Below are 12,380 nucleotides of genomic sequence, written 5' to 3'. Positions count from 1 at the left end.
AAAAAATTCCTATCTCATTTCATAACGAGTGTTGCAGTAAAGATATCTGCAAATTTTCAAGTGATCGGTTAGCTGGATCGCGAGATATCGCGCACACCGTTTCCGAAAGCATAGTTTAAAGTTTCCAAACTGTTACACGTAGACCGAAACGTTAACGTACGCATGTATACATCTCTTACGCTCTCCGTACCTCCGAAAATAGATTCTTTCGAAGACTGGAACCCTTCACGTTTCGTTCCTAAGACTTCAAGCTCGTGTACAAGGCAAAAAAGAATCAATTTTTTCCAAATTCAAACGGTCCTGCCCCCGTTAATAAAATTACTTCCGCGAGGTGGCGCGCGACGTTCGCGTACATACACGGACGATGCGTGAACACGTCTCGGGAGAAATTTAGAAGGCTCGAAACGTTCGAGGATATCGGTCGCCTGCGAGAGACTGCGACTTCTCCGTTACGCGTCGAATATAATTACAGCCTCTCGGGCGATCCGTCGTTAATGGCTCGCTTCGCGAAAATCCACGAACGACGTACTCGAGCGACGCTAGACAAAAATTACGGTATTCACCGTGAAGTCGTAAAGACGCGTTCGAAGGCGCGAGGCGCTTTAACAAGCGTTTTCTCCGGGGTACGGCAGGGCACTGGGCAGACGGCGCAGGAGTGGGGATGAGGTGGTTCGGGGCCGGGGTGGGGGGAAAGAGGAAAAGGGCCAAGCTCGAAGCTCTTACGCGGTCGTCTCCGGTATCGGACGAATCGCGCGCGACCAAGCAATTTATATACACGCAGAGTCGCGCGCTCGTGTGCCTAAAGGTCGTTCCACACGAGAGATCGCGATACGCCGCACGTAACCGCGCCCTCTCCCCGGACCTCTTCGCCTCGCGGCGAGATCACGGGTGATATTACTTCCAGACGGCAATATTAATCGTTTCAAAGTACAAACCGCGGAAAAACGCGCGTCGTTCGCCGTGACTCGTCGCCGAGCGCGGCCCAGCTACGTTGGATCCCGTCGTAAATCATTTTCCGCGGAGCGCGCTCGTACCGTGGTGGCGCGAAATTTATGGATCGTCTCGCGTCGGACGGAGACGGTCCTCCGTGGCTCTTTTTCGCGATTCAAAGTAACCGAGCGAGAGCGCTGGCCACCATCGAGTTTGCGAAATTGACGACGAGGGTGCTCGTGGCCATGAAAGCGGAAAGAGAGTTGCGACAGACGGTCTATCCCCGATAGCGAGAGTCACGATCTTCGATTACGGTCGAGAGTGATTCGGATAACGATATTCGAGTGAAACGGGTTAGCGGTGGACTCGACGAATCGGTGAACAAGCTTGCAAAATTCGGCCGCTCTAGCGGAGGGGCTCGTTTGACATCTTGAAGGACACGTTGAGTTTTTCTGTTTTCTCGGGTGTTGCGTCTTTCCTCGATGGGTTCGAAGAGTAAGGTAACTTTTAGAAATTTTACTCGAAGATGTAATTTTACGAAATTTGTAATTATTATCGGTGTAGAAATTTATTAAATTTTACTGCGTAAGAACGTTATCGCACACGAACTGCCAAGCAACTTTGGGATTTAATTTTAGAATTTCCATTAGTAAAGTATGTTTTTTTGGAGAACTTTTTGATTTATGATCATGGAAATCTGTGTTGGTGTAATTTTATTGTTAAACATGTAGGGTGGCAATTGTAAGTTTCACTTGAGTAAAATACACGAGAGAGGAATAGAGTTTGCAATAAATCAATACGTACGACGATAATAAACAATGCAAGTGATAAAACTTCCTTGTTTCTTTTTTTTCATTATTCCTGATTAAATATTCCGCGTGATTGGTCAATGTTCAAATAAAGATAATTAGTTTTTGATAAAATTAGTCTTCGATAAAAATATTCGTAAAAGTTATTGTATTTTTCAAGTTGTCATTCTCGTCCATGTAAATTATTTTTCGACTGTTTTTTAAACATAGATTTTCCCCAACACTCGGTAAAGTATTTTTTCGATTTCTACAATTTTCCCACTCCTTGATAAAATTAATATTTACTATTTTCATATTTAGAAGCCTCACATGGGCAGGAAATTGAGATTGAATGTCCCAGCGATTATCGAGGTAATCGATCCAATAAAAGGAAGTCCCACTTACACGGTATATCCCTATTATCCGTACCTAATACTCGACCTTTCGTGTAATTATCTATTTTCGTTCGAAATGGAAAACAAGACTCGCGTGAATTTTACTTGTTGCTAAGCGACTATCCCCTCCACTTGTCAGAGTGCAGCGAATGCAGGTTCGTGTGTTCTTTTATCGAGGTTCCATTTAACGAGGATCTCTCGTATTATTTTAAATAAAAGTTGCTCGATATTGTCGTATTATTTTAAATAAAAATTGCTCGATATTGTACAAGATCTTTCGATCGACACGGTCACGTGTTCTGTCGCTTTGGTCGATCCTACACGATAAGAGAACAAATGAGAGTATCGACCTTGGAGACGCCAAAATATAATAGTTGCGCCTTAGACCGGTACTTGCGCAGTCAGACTGCTTTAGAATTTGCGATTTTAAGAGTTACATCACAAGTGCTGGAACAGGTGACTCTGCAACAGGCCGAGCATATTCCTCCATTCGACGAAATTTCATACGATCGTTCGCGCTTTCATAGACTGCGATTTAAATTTTTTTAAAAAATTCTTTTTTTTTTAATAAAAGGATTCAAACACTTCGATTTTAACGTAGAATATTGTATTGTTGCACAATCTTTTTGGTAACATTTTTCCATCTCAACTTCGATATTTAACCAAGGAAAACAAATTTGAAAATTTAAAAAGATTCCACGAAAATAGTATTCTTTACTCGTGCTTCGCTTATTGATCGACTATGCGAGAACCTACTTATTTCTATCAGTTTCCTATTTCGAAGATTCGAATTTGTCCAAATACTAGGTTATGTTTCGAATACAAGAATCCGGGCATTTCAATTTCAATGTAAAATATATATTATTCGATAATATTTTTCATAACATTTTTCCATTTTAGTTGTAATATTTAATTAGTAAAAACAAATGTCAAAATTTAAAGATTCCACAAAAATATTCTTCATTCGTGCTTCGCTTATTGATCAACAATGCAAGAATCTACTTATCCCTATGAATCTCCAATTTCAAAGATTCAAATTTGTCCAAATACTAGATTTCTTTATGAATACAAGAATCCGAGCACTTCAATTTTAATGTAAAATACATATTATCCAATAATATTTTTCATAAAATTTTTCCATCTTAATTTCAATATTTAACCAATGGAAACAAATATTAAAACTTAAGAAGATTCAAGTCCAAATTCAAAAAGATTCTCCCAAAAATATTCTCTACTCGTGCTTCGCTTATTGATCAACAATACAAGAACCTACTTATCCCTATGAATCTCCAATTTCAAAGATTCAAATTTGTCCAAATACTAGATTTCTTTATGAATACAAGAATCCGGGCACTTCAATTTTAATGTAAAATACATATTATCTAATAATATTTTTCATAAAATTTTTCCATCTTAACTTCAGTATTTAACCAATGGAAACAAATATTAAAACTTAAGAAGATTCAAGTCCAAATTCAAAAAGATTCTCCCAAAAATATTCTCTACTCGTGCTTCGCTTATTGATCGACAATGCAAGAACCCACTTATCCCTATGAATCTCCAATTTCGAAGATTCAAATTTGTCGAAATAACCACCACCTTCGTCCTCGACAGCACGATCGGATCGAAGTCGTAGAGACTCGAAAACGACCATCGATGTTTAAACGTCGAGATATTTTATTATTTATCCGCGATGGTGGCACACCGTGTGGAGTCCCCTTAAGAGAATCACGGCGGTCCCCCGGGCTGGAATATTGCCTCTTGTACGTTATGTAGGTACCAGCGTGCAACCTGCGGTGCAACTTGTCAGCCAACATCATTATCGATGCTGGCTCGGCTCGATGCAGGCCCGCGCGTTTATTGCGACTTCGTTATTTATATCTCGCTCGCTTGGCAATAACTAATAGAGATCCTTGCCTTCTCTTCGGCTGTGCGCTAGCAACAGTCAATATCACGGTTCGATTGCGCTTCACCGCGGCCATCTTGGTGCGCGTTGCGCTTCCTCCGCTTGTTGCTCTCGAGCCCTTTCGAAGCGAGTGGTGCTTCCCTCTTTACCCTCCGCATGTCGTTAATTCTTAATTTGCCGCTCTTTCGTCATGGTTAACCGTGTGGTCACGTTGACAGGGAAATCTGAGGGTTGTGATCCAACGTGGTAACCACTGCTCTTGTCACTGGGCTCTAATCTCCAACTCCTCTCATCAGGCTCTTGGGTAAGGCTGGAGGTTTTAATTGGATGTTGCACTGCGACAAAATCGTGGTCCAACCGATGACAATGTGAGAGGGTATGTCTGTAGGGTATCTTGGAAATAGGTAGTCAAATTTTGGCATCGTTTTCTGCTCTTCTCAAGGACGAGATTTGTCATGAGTTTTGTATAAACATAGTTTTGGAAACTCTTTTGGAGAGACGAAGGCTCTTTGTTTACCTTGAGAACTGTCGACAATTGTTTGTGGTAGAAGTAAATATTCCTGGAGGATGATCTAGGGAGGATCTTCTCAGTTATGAGGATTGTTGACACTTTTTCCTGTTTGAAGTAAATATTGTGGTGGAGTGTCTTGTTTAGGTTATGTTGTAGTGGATTGGTTTGTGTTCGAATGTTTGGTAGTTGAGAGAGTGTTGACGGTATTAAGGACAAGTATTAGGTAGGTTTGTGGTTGCCTCGATAATGATGAAAGATGAAAGAGGACCTAGAGGTAGGTGTGTCAATATTTTGAACAATAATACTCGAAAGTTGAAAAATATTTCGACTAGTATTCATGGGGTATTGAAGACAGCAGGGTAGGTGTACAGTTACAGCTATTTAGCTCTGTACAAAATAAAAATTAGTAACAAATGTTAGCACAGGTTTCACGGTAGAAAAATTATTAGGTTGCCTTGATAAGGATGAAAGAGAAAAAATGACCTAGGAACCATCTGACAGTGTGTGTCACCATTTTCAATAATAACATACCTTACCCAAAGAATAATAGGTACATGGTTATAATTATCTACATAAAATAAAAAGAAAGAAACAAATATTAATCAAAAAATAATTAGGTATACTAAAAGGTTGCCTTGACAATGGTGAAAGATTAAAGATAACCTTGAATCCTTCCCTATGTGATAGAAGAGTTATGTTTCTCTTTTGAACAATAATATTCAAAGATTCAAAAATATTGAATCACGTGCATAGAAGTCAACCTATCCTTAAGATCGACAATACTGTCTTAACTATCAACCTACCCAACTCTCAATGAGTACCAATGAGATGTTGAAGACTATAGAGGTCAAAAAAGAAGTTAGGTAGAACTCAGTAGGTCCACAATGACGATTAGATAGCAATCCATATGAAATAAAAAATAGAAACAAACACATTCATAGAAAAATACTTAGGTATGTAAAAGTGTTGTCCAGATACTGACAAAAGAGAGAACATTCGATAGAGTAGCTGTGATGAATAATATTCAAACGTCGAAAAATATTTAACCAACCTACCCAATCCTCGATGAGTACCAGTAAGATGTTAAAGACTATAGTGGTCAAAAAGAAGTTAGGTAGAACTCAATAGGTCCACAATGACGATTAGATAGCAATCCATATGAAATAAAAAATAGAAACAAACACATTCATAGAAAAATACTTAGGTATGTAAAAGTGTTGTCCAGATACTGACAGAAGAGAGAACATTCGATAGAGTAAGTATGTCGAGTAATATTCAAACGTGGAGAAATATTTAACCACGTGCAGAGGAGTCAAGCTAGCCAACCCTCGATGAGCACCAGCAGGGTGTTAAAGACCAAAGAGACCGAAGGAGGAGCCGTTAGGTGGAATACGTCGTAGTAGGTGCATAGCTACGGCTAGAGAATGAGAAATAGAAGCGAAGAAAAGGAGACACTGGAGGGTAAAGGACCCCCGGAGCGAGGACGCATGTGGTTCGCACGTGTTCATTCGGGACGTCTCTCTTCACCCTATGTCTCAGCGACAAAAAACGCGAAACGTGCCTCTCCCTGTCCTCTGTCTCCCCTCTCCACTCCACCGCCCCACTCCCCACTCCTCCTCCCCGTCTCTCCCCCTCCCCACCCTCGTGAATCGTTCACCGTCCGCACACCCTGGATGCAGCGCCATGTGCAACGGCCACGGGGCCTTCCAGACAATGTTCTCTAATTGCACGTTCCGGGACGTATCGTTGGAGAGGATTTTTCGTGTGGCAGCGACCTCCTCGTCCCCGCAAAAACGTCGTTTCGTCTCTTGGAAGTGGTCGTCCCTTTCGAGCCGGCTGGCCACTTCCTCTTCCTTTTCGGGAGCTGGACACGCCTTCCAGAGAGAGCCTCTTTCTGAGGGGTTAACCAGCACGGCAAAACGGAAACTTTCGCCGCGAAGTTGGCCACTATTCGAATAAACCGTTATCTAGGCGATCATTCGAATAAAACCGTTTTACACGGATAAACGTTCGGCGAAGATCGGTTACTCGCGGTACCCAATACTCGTTTCGCGCGAATGAAAGTTCACACCGGATAAACATTTACTTACTTTGTTTGTTTAACTCACGTTCGTAAATTTATTTATTTTACTTAATTGCACAATTTACGGTCACGTGGTACGAGTGAATTAGAAGAGAAATTAGGTAAACATTAGAGAGAAATTAGAGTAAAAGTTTGTTTAGTTTATTTGTTTATTTCACGTTTGTAAATTTATTTTATTCGTTTATGTTACTTAATTGCACAATTTACGATCATTAGTGGTACGCGTGAAAAGGAAGAGAAATTAGGTAAACATTAGAGAGAAATTAGAGTAAAAGTTTGTTTACTTTATTTGTTTATTTCACGTTTGTAAATTTATTTTATTTGTTTATGTTACTTAATTGCACAATTTACGATCATTAGTGGTACGCGTGAAAAGGAAGAGAAATTAGGTAAACATTAGATTAAAATTAGGTAAAAATTAGGATAAAAATTTATTTACTTTATTTGTTTATTTTATGTTTCAATTGCACAATTTACAATCACGAGTGGTACACATGAAGAGAAAGAGAAATTAGGTAAACATTAGAGAGAAATTAGGATAAAAGTTTGTTTAATTTATTTGTTTATTCTATGTCTTAACTGCACAATTTACGATTAGGAGTGGTATACATGAAAATGGAGAGAAGTTAGAATACAACAGAATAAAAATGCAACAAGACGAAGTGCAGCTACAGTACTGTTTCGTAAGATGGCCGATGACATTTCCTCGGTACAGGAGTCGAGGTTTTATTTCATCGATTACGCTGCTGCAATGTAATTTTCAATCTCTTCGACCTCTTTGTAACGAGTTTTATTGAAGATTTAAACCGATTTACTATACAATAAAAAATTAGGAAAAACATGTTTTATAGGTATGATATTTTTATTCTTCCTTCAAATAAATGTTCATTAATCACGAAACGCGTTGTAAGTAGTCCCGTGTTGTAGATCTATCTGTAAAATTTTACTTTTCCTTTAATTTTCCATAATTTAATCATTCTTTAAATTAATAGGTAAAAAATAAGAATTCATGTACTGTGAAGAGATTGTAATATTAGTTGCAAAGTCCCTACGAACTGACAGAGGAGCAAAGGGACCAGGAACTCTAGCCTCACCAAATCCCCATCAGGGATCCTCGCATTTAGGTGCTAAGCGGTCACATTGCATAGGAGTAGGATCTCCATATCCATGGAAAATTGACAAAATCGGAAATACGAGGGTTTTATTGCACAACGAAACTTTTCTAAACGTGTAAAGTAGAAATTATTACGAGAAAGATAATTTATTACGGAAACCATCATTGATAATTTAACATTAGAAACAAATGATATTAATTTCGAAGACGAAAACATCTTATCGAAAGTGTAAGGTGAGCAAACAAGACAATTTCATTTAATCGTAATTCTTGCTCTTGACAATAATTGTTCTTGCCTTGAATTTATCGGGATTATATTGCAAAAGATATGAGAAATTTTTTTGCTCGACTTTTAGTTAATATCCCGAGTCTATGTCTACGCCAATGTGTTCCAGTCGTCGCTCGTTATCGCTTCATCTTGCTCTGCTTCGATGCCTCTTCTTCACGACTTCGGCACGCGATAGACTTGTACACTATATGTGATCGTCTTAGCTAATAAAGAAAATGCGTGTAATTGAAGGTGGGACGACTTATCTGATTCGTTGGTAACTTACGATCTCTGCATAGTTCATAATACTGTCTATTTAATTGATTTTTTTAAGTAGGCGTAGAAAATTTACACAAGAATTGGATAAGAAATTAAAAAGGAATATATATATAAAATAATTTAAAAAAAAATATATCAATATTTTTTTAAAGTATTTTATTAATTTAAAAAAAATATATATAAATAGTTTTTAAAGTATTTTATTAATTTAAAAAAAAAATATTTTAAAAATTATTTTATTAATTTAATAAAAATTATTTTATTATTTTTTATTTAATATATATATAAACACACATATACATAACGAGAAATATAAATAAATTTTTTGAATGTTGATAAATAATTTCGTTAAAATAATGACTATTTTGATAAAATAATACTAACACATCCACGCTTTCTAAAAACTCTAAGGTTCCATTTAAAGTAATAGTATTCTGAACTGTATAAAAACCACATTTAGAGCTGGTCGATGTTGTCGGTACAAATAAACATTTCTTTGCTAGACGAGGAGTAAACATCGCGTTTGTAGAACGAAGCTATCGGATTTAGCGAAGAAATCGTAACCATTAATGCAAATATAAATAAGATTTTCTTTACACGGTTTATTACATATTTTCACGTAAATATACACCCGTCTCCATTCAGGTATACAATTAATACTGATAAATTTCTGTATAGATAAATTTTTGTTCAGATAAAACTGTTCGTGACTCACGAATAAAAAAAGTTTATCTAGACACAAAGTTATTCGTCATGCAGTATCTAGATAACAGAGTTGGGCAAAATTTCTTTTCTAATAAAAGTTAGTTAAATTTTTACTTAAAAATATTTCGTTCCGTAATTCAAACTTTTATTTTTATTCGTCCGGGTCACGGATAAAAAGTTGGTTATCTTTTGTACGTTAGTCGAAACTTGTATCTGGAAAAAAAAATAAATATTTCTATCTAATATCCAAGTCTGATTTTGCGTTGCTTTTCTGTGACGTTCACTCGTTGATCGTGTATTTATAGAGCGACCAATGGCCGTGCAGTGTTTGATATCGAGGACGTGTATGCACAATTGGGGAGATTTTAAAAGAAAAAAAGATTTCGTTGAAAAAATTGCGACTGTTTAAGATGCAAATGCCGCTAGAATAATTATTCCGAATTAATTATCGCCAACCGAACGGTATTTGTTGAATTCTTGCGAATATAAGAATTCTCGTTTGAATTCTGATGTTTCTTCGTCTCTTTCTTCTGGTGTAAGCTTTCTCTCTCAATTTATTTCCCGCGTTAACGCGTCATCGAGTCGTTTACCTTTATCCGCTTCATAATTTTTTCTACTTCACGAAGTCGCGTACTTTCTGTGCGAATGTCTAGCATTAAGATCATTTTAAGGTCACGAATCGCTGTTTGCGTCGGATACAAGACAACCTGCGAAGAAATACCGTGTTAATAATCTCCAACACGTTTCGAAAATGATTATTCAAAGAAAAGAATATTTTCACAGGTACATTAATTTACACATTTTATTTTAATTTAACGTGTAAATGTAACGTGTTAATGTAACGTGTAATTTTAATTTACACAACGAACGGAACACACTATCCCCGAAAGTTTCCACTCTTTTGTAACATTAAAGCAAAAGATACTGATTCAAATAAATTAAAATCGAATCGAAGAAACTTGGGCGTAAGAAAGTTTCACGGTCGTTTGGAAATATTCGTCGAACGATAACTTTCACGATTGCCCACATTAATTAAAAAATGTACGGTGTACGTACAACAAAAGGAAAAAAAAAAAAATAAAGAAATAATACAAAATTAATATTCACGAAGAGAATAAATTGTTCCGAGAAGTTTCCACTGTTCGCGATATCGAAACCGAAGGTAAATTATCCAGGGAAATGAATTAAAATGAAATGGAAGGAGCTCCGTGTAACCTTGCACGGGAAAGTTTTGCGGTGGACGGTAGAACTTTAATTAAGTTCGTAGTGCAAAGTGCACTCATCGACCTACGATAACCGTAATCGATATCTGTCAAGTGCTCCGATGTACGTATCTTTTCCAGCGGCTATCTGGGCTCTGTATCGAGCATAAACGGTAAGCCAACGATCGAAACGGTGATCTAATATTCCGGGGCGAAGATAATACGTGGATATATGGCCGTGCCCAGGCACTGGCATCGGGCAGATACGAGTTCCGCTGGTTCTTTTCGGGCCAGAAATTGGGTTGCACTTGTGGTTTTGCGGTAGCGGTGAAAGAGGTCGTTGCGCGCGCAGCCAGGCTGCGCGCGCGATACCTGTGCGCGCGGGGCACGCGTGCACACTCGGAACGCGTGTGCGCACGGGTGCAGGCAAGAAAGAGGTCGATCCGTCTGCAACAGGCGACGTCCGATGAATCATCCTCTCTCGCGGTGGTTGCTTTCACACGAGTCTGCCCGATGAAATAAAAGTAGCCTTTGAAAATATTGCCACTACTCGAGAGAAGCTCGCTCCTCGTGGGAGGTAGCGACCGATTAACGCACCCGTTACGAACGATTAGGGGATCGCTCTGCGACGATTTTCTTCCTTCTGATCGCCGCGCTGAATTTATCCCAGTTTTTATAGCCGCGTGTACGGTTACCGAACCCTGCGCGCGACGGGGTCATCGTGACTACCATTATCGGACTACGTAAAGTATGTTCGAGAGGGAACATTTGGCGTAGAATTTTCTTTTGGGAAGAGTAATAAATTATTTACCATTATCGAATAGTTGTAGGTGTTATAGTTATTTAACAAAATTTAATGTTAAAGTTTGAAACGTTCTCGACGATTTCGAATGTTTGTATAGATTTAATTTTTTGTATCCGGTACGAAAGTAATTGATCGTGCATCTTGTCACTTGTACATTTTCTATAATCGCCAATTTATTTCTCCCGATTGAAACAACGAATAATTCATAAGAATTTTATAATCCAAGTTAAAAATATAATCTAAGAAGATTATAGATATTTTAAATATTCATATTATTGTTTTACGTTTAAAATTCTTTATAATACAGAAGATAGAACAAATTCTCAACCGAAAGTTACAAATTTTTTGGAAGAATAAATTTCAGAATTTATTGGACCGTATGTTCGGTTTCAGGTGTTACTGTTATGAGTGGTATTGAATATTTTACTGTGCAATAAAACCATTCGAATAAAGGGTGTTAATCGAAAAGTTCCACGAGACGCGATCGGTAATTGCATATTTTGCAGGAAACGCGTTCAGAAATTGAGAATCGAATTTGTGGAGGGTGAACGTGATCTTGCCAGCTGTTTTTTTTTTTTTCCTTTTTTAGCGGCACAAAACGTTTCCTCGTGAACGAGACTTTATACGGCATTGACCGCGCGCGGTAACTCCTTGCTAGTAATGGGTTCGACACACTTTAAACGTGCACGAACTTTCGAAACACTATGGCGTGGAGGTGATTCTTTTCGATGAAACGAATCGAAAAGGAGGAGTAAAATTTTTCGATACGACCTTCCGTTCTCGAGATAATTCATTCCGAATACGTTTGTTCGACACGGGACAGCAACGTGCGATGCATCTACTTTAAAGATCAATTATCTCGAAAACGACGACTCGCACGAAAAATATTTATTGTAAACTTTTGACTCGTTTTTTCGAGAGGAATCGCCCACGTTACTCAAAATTTTCATAATTTTAATATTTCTAATTTTTAATTGACTATTAATAATGCGTAGATTAATACCATTAATACCATTGAAAGTAATTCACTATCTTGAATTTTTTTATGAATAGGATTAGTTAACGAATTAATATTTCACCCGGAATATGTACTTCTTGATACATTTCCATTCAATGTCTTCGTTAAGGATTTTATTTGCAAGTCTGTAGTTGTAATTTCCATGAAAAAGTGCAACATTGCTTGTTATCTATTTATTCTCAATGCACCAAACAGCTGTACAACTTGTCTAGGAATTCTTGAGTTAATTAATATCTACGTTTTCAACCATAATGTTAAAACGTCCTGTATTAAACATTGGACCTTTGCCATCGTGTGACCTATGGTAAATCTAGCTGTATAAATCACGCGCCAGAACACTTTACCGCGATAAGGTAAATTTTCGCGGATGATGGTT

General features: G+C 37.9%; 1 long non-coding RNA gene across 2 annotated transcripts; it reads left to right on the top strand.

Moving 5' to 3' along the window:
* The first annotated feature begins 3,531 nt into the window (after positions 1-3,531).
* On the top strand, positions 3,532-8,334 carry LOC143146834 (uncharacterized). 2 transcript variants are annotated; one of them, XR_012992087.1, is made up of 4 exons: positions 3,532-7,128; positions 7,212-7,464; positions 7,606-7,961; positions 8,084-8,334. It is a non-coding gene; the product is annotated as an uncharacterized LOC143146834 (long non-coding RNA). The 2 variants fall into 2 exon arrangements; XR_012992086.1 differs by having other exon boundaries at positions 3,532-7,464.
* Positions 8,335-12,380: the final 4,046 nt, after the last annotated feature.

This window comes from Ptiloglossa arizonensis, chromosome 5 (assembly GCF_051014685.1).
Source record: "Ptiloglossa arizonensis isolate GNS036 chromosome 5, iyPtiAriz1_principal, whole genome shotgun sequence".
In the NCBI taxonomy this organism is placed as follows: domain Eukaryota; kingdom Metazoa; phylum Arthropoda; class Insecta; order Hymenoptera; family Colletidae; genus Ptiloglossa; species Ptiloglossa arizonensis.
This window is presented reverse-complemented; position numbering and strand designations above follow the sequence as displayed.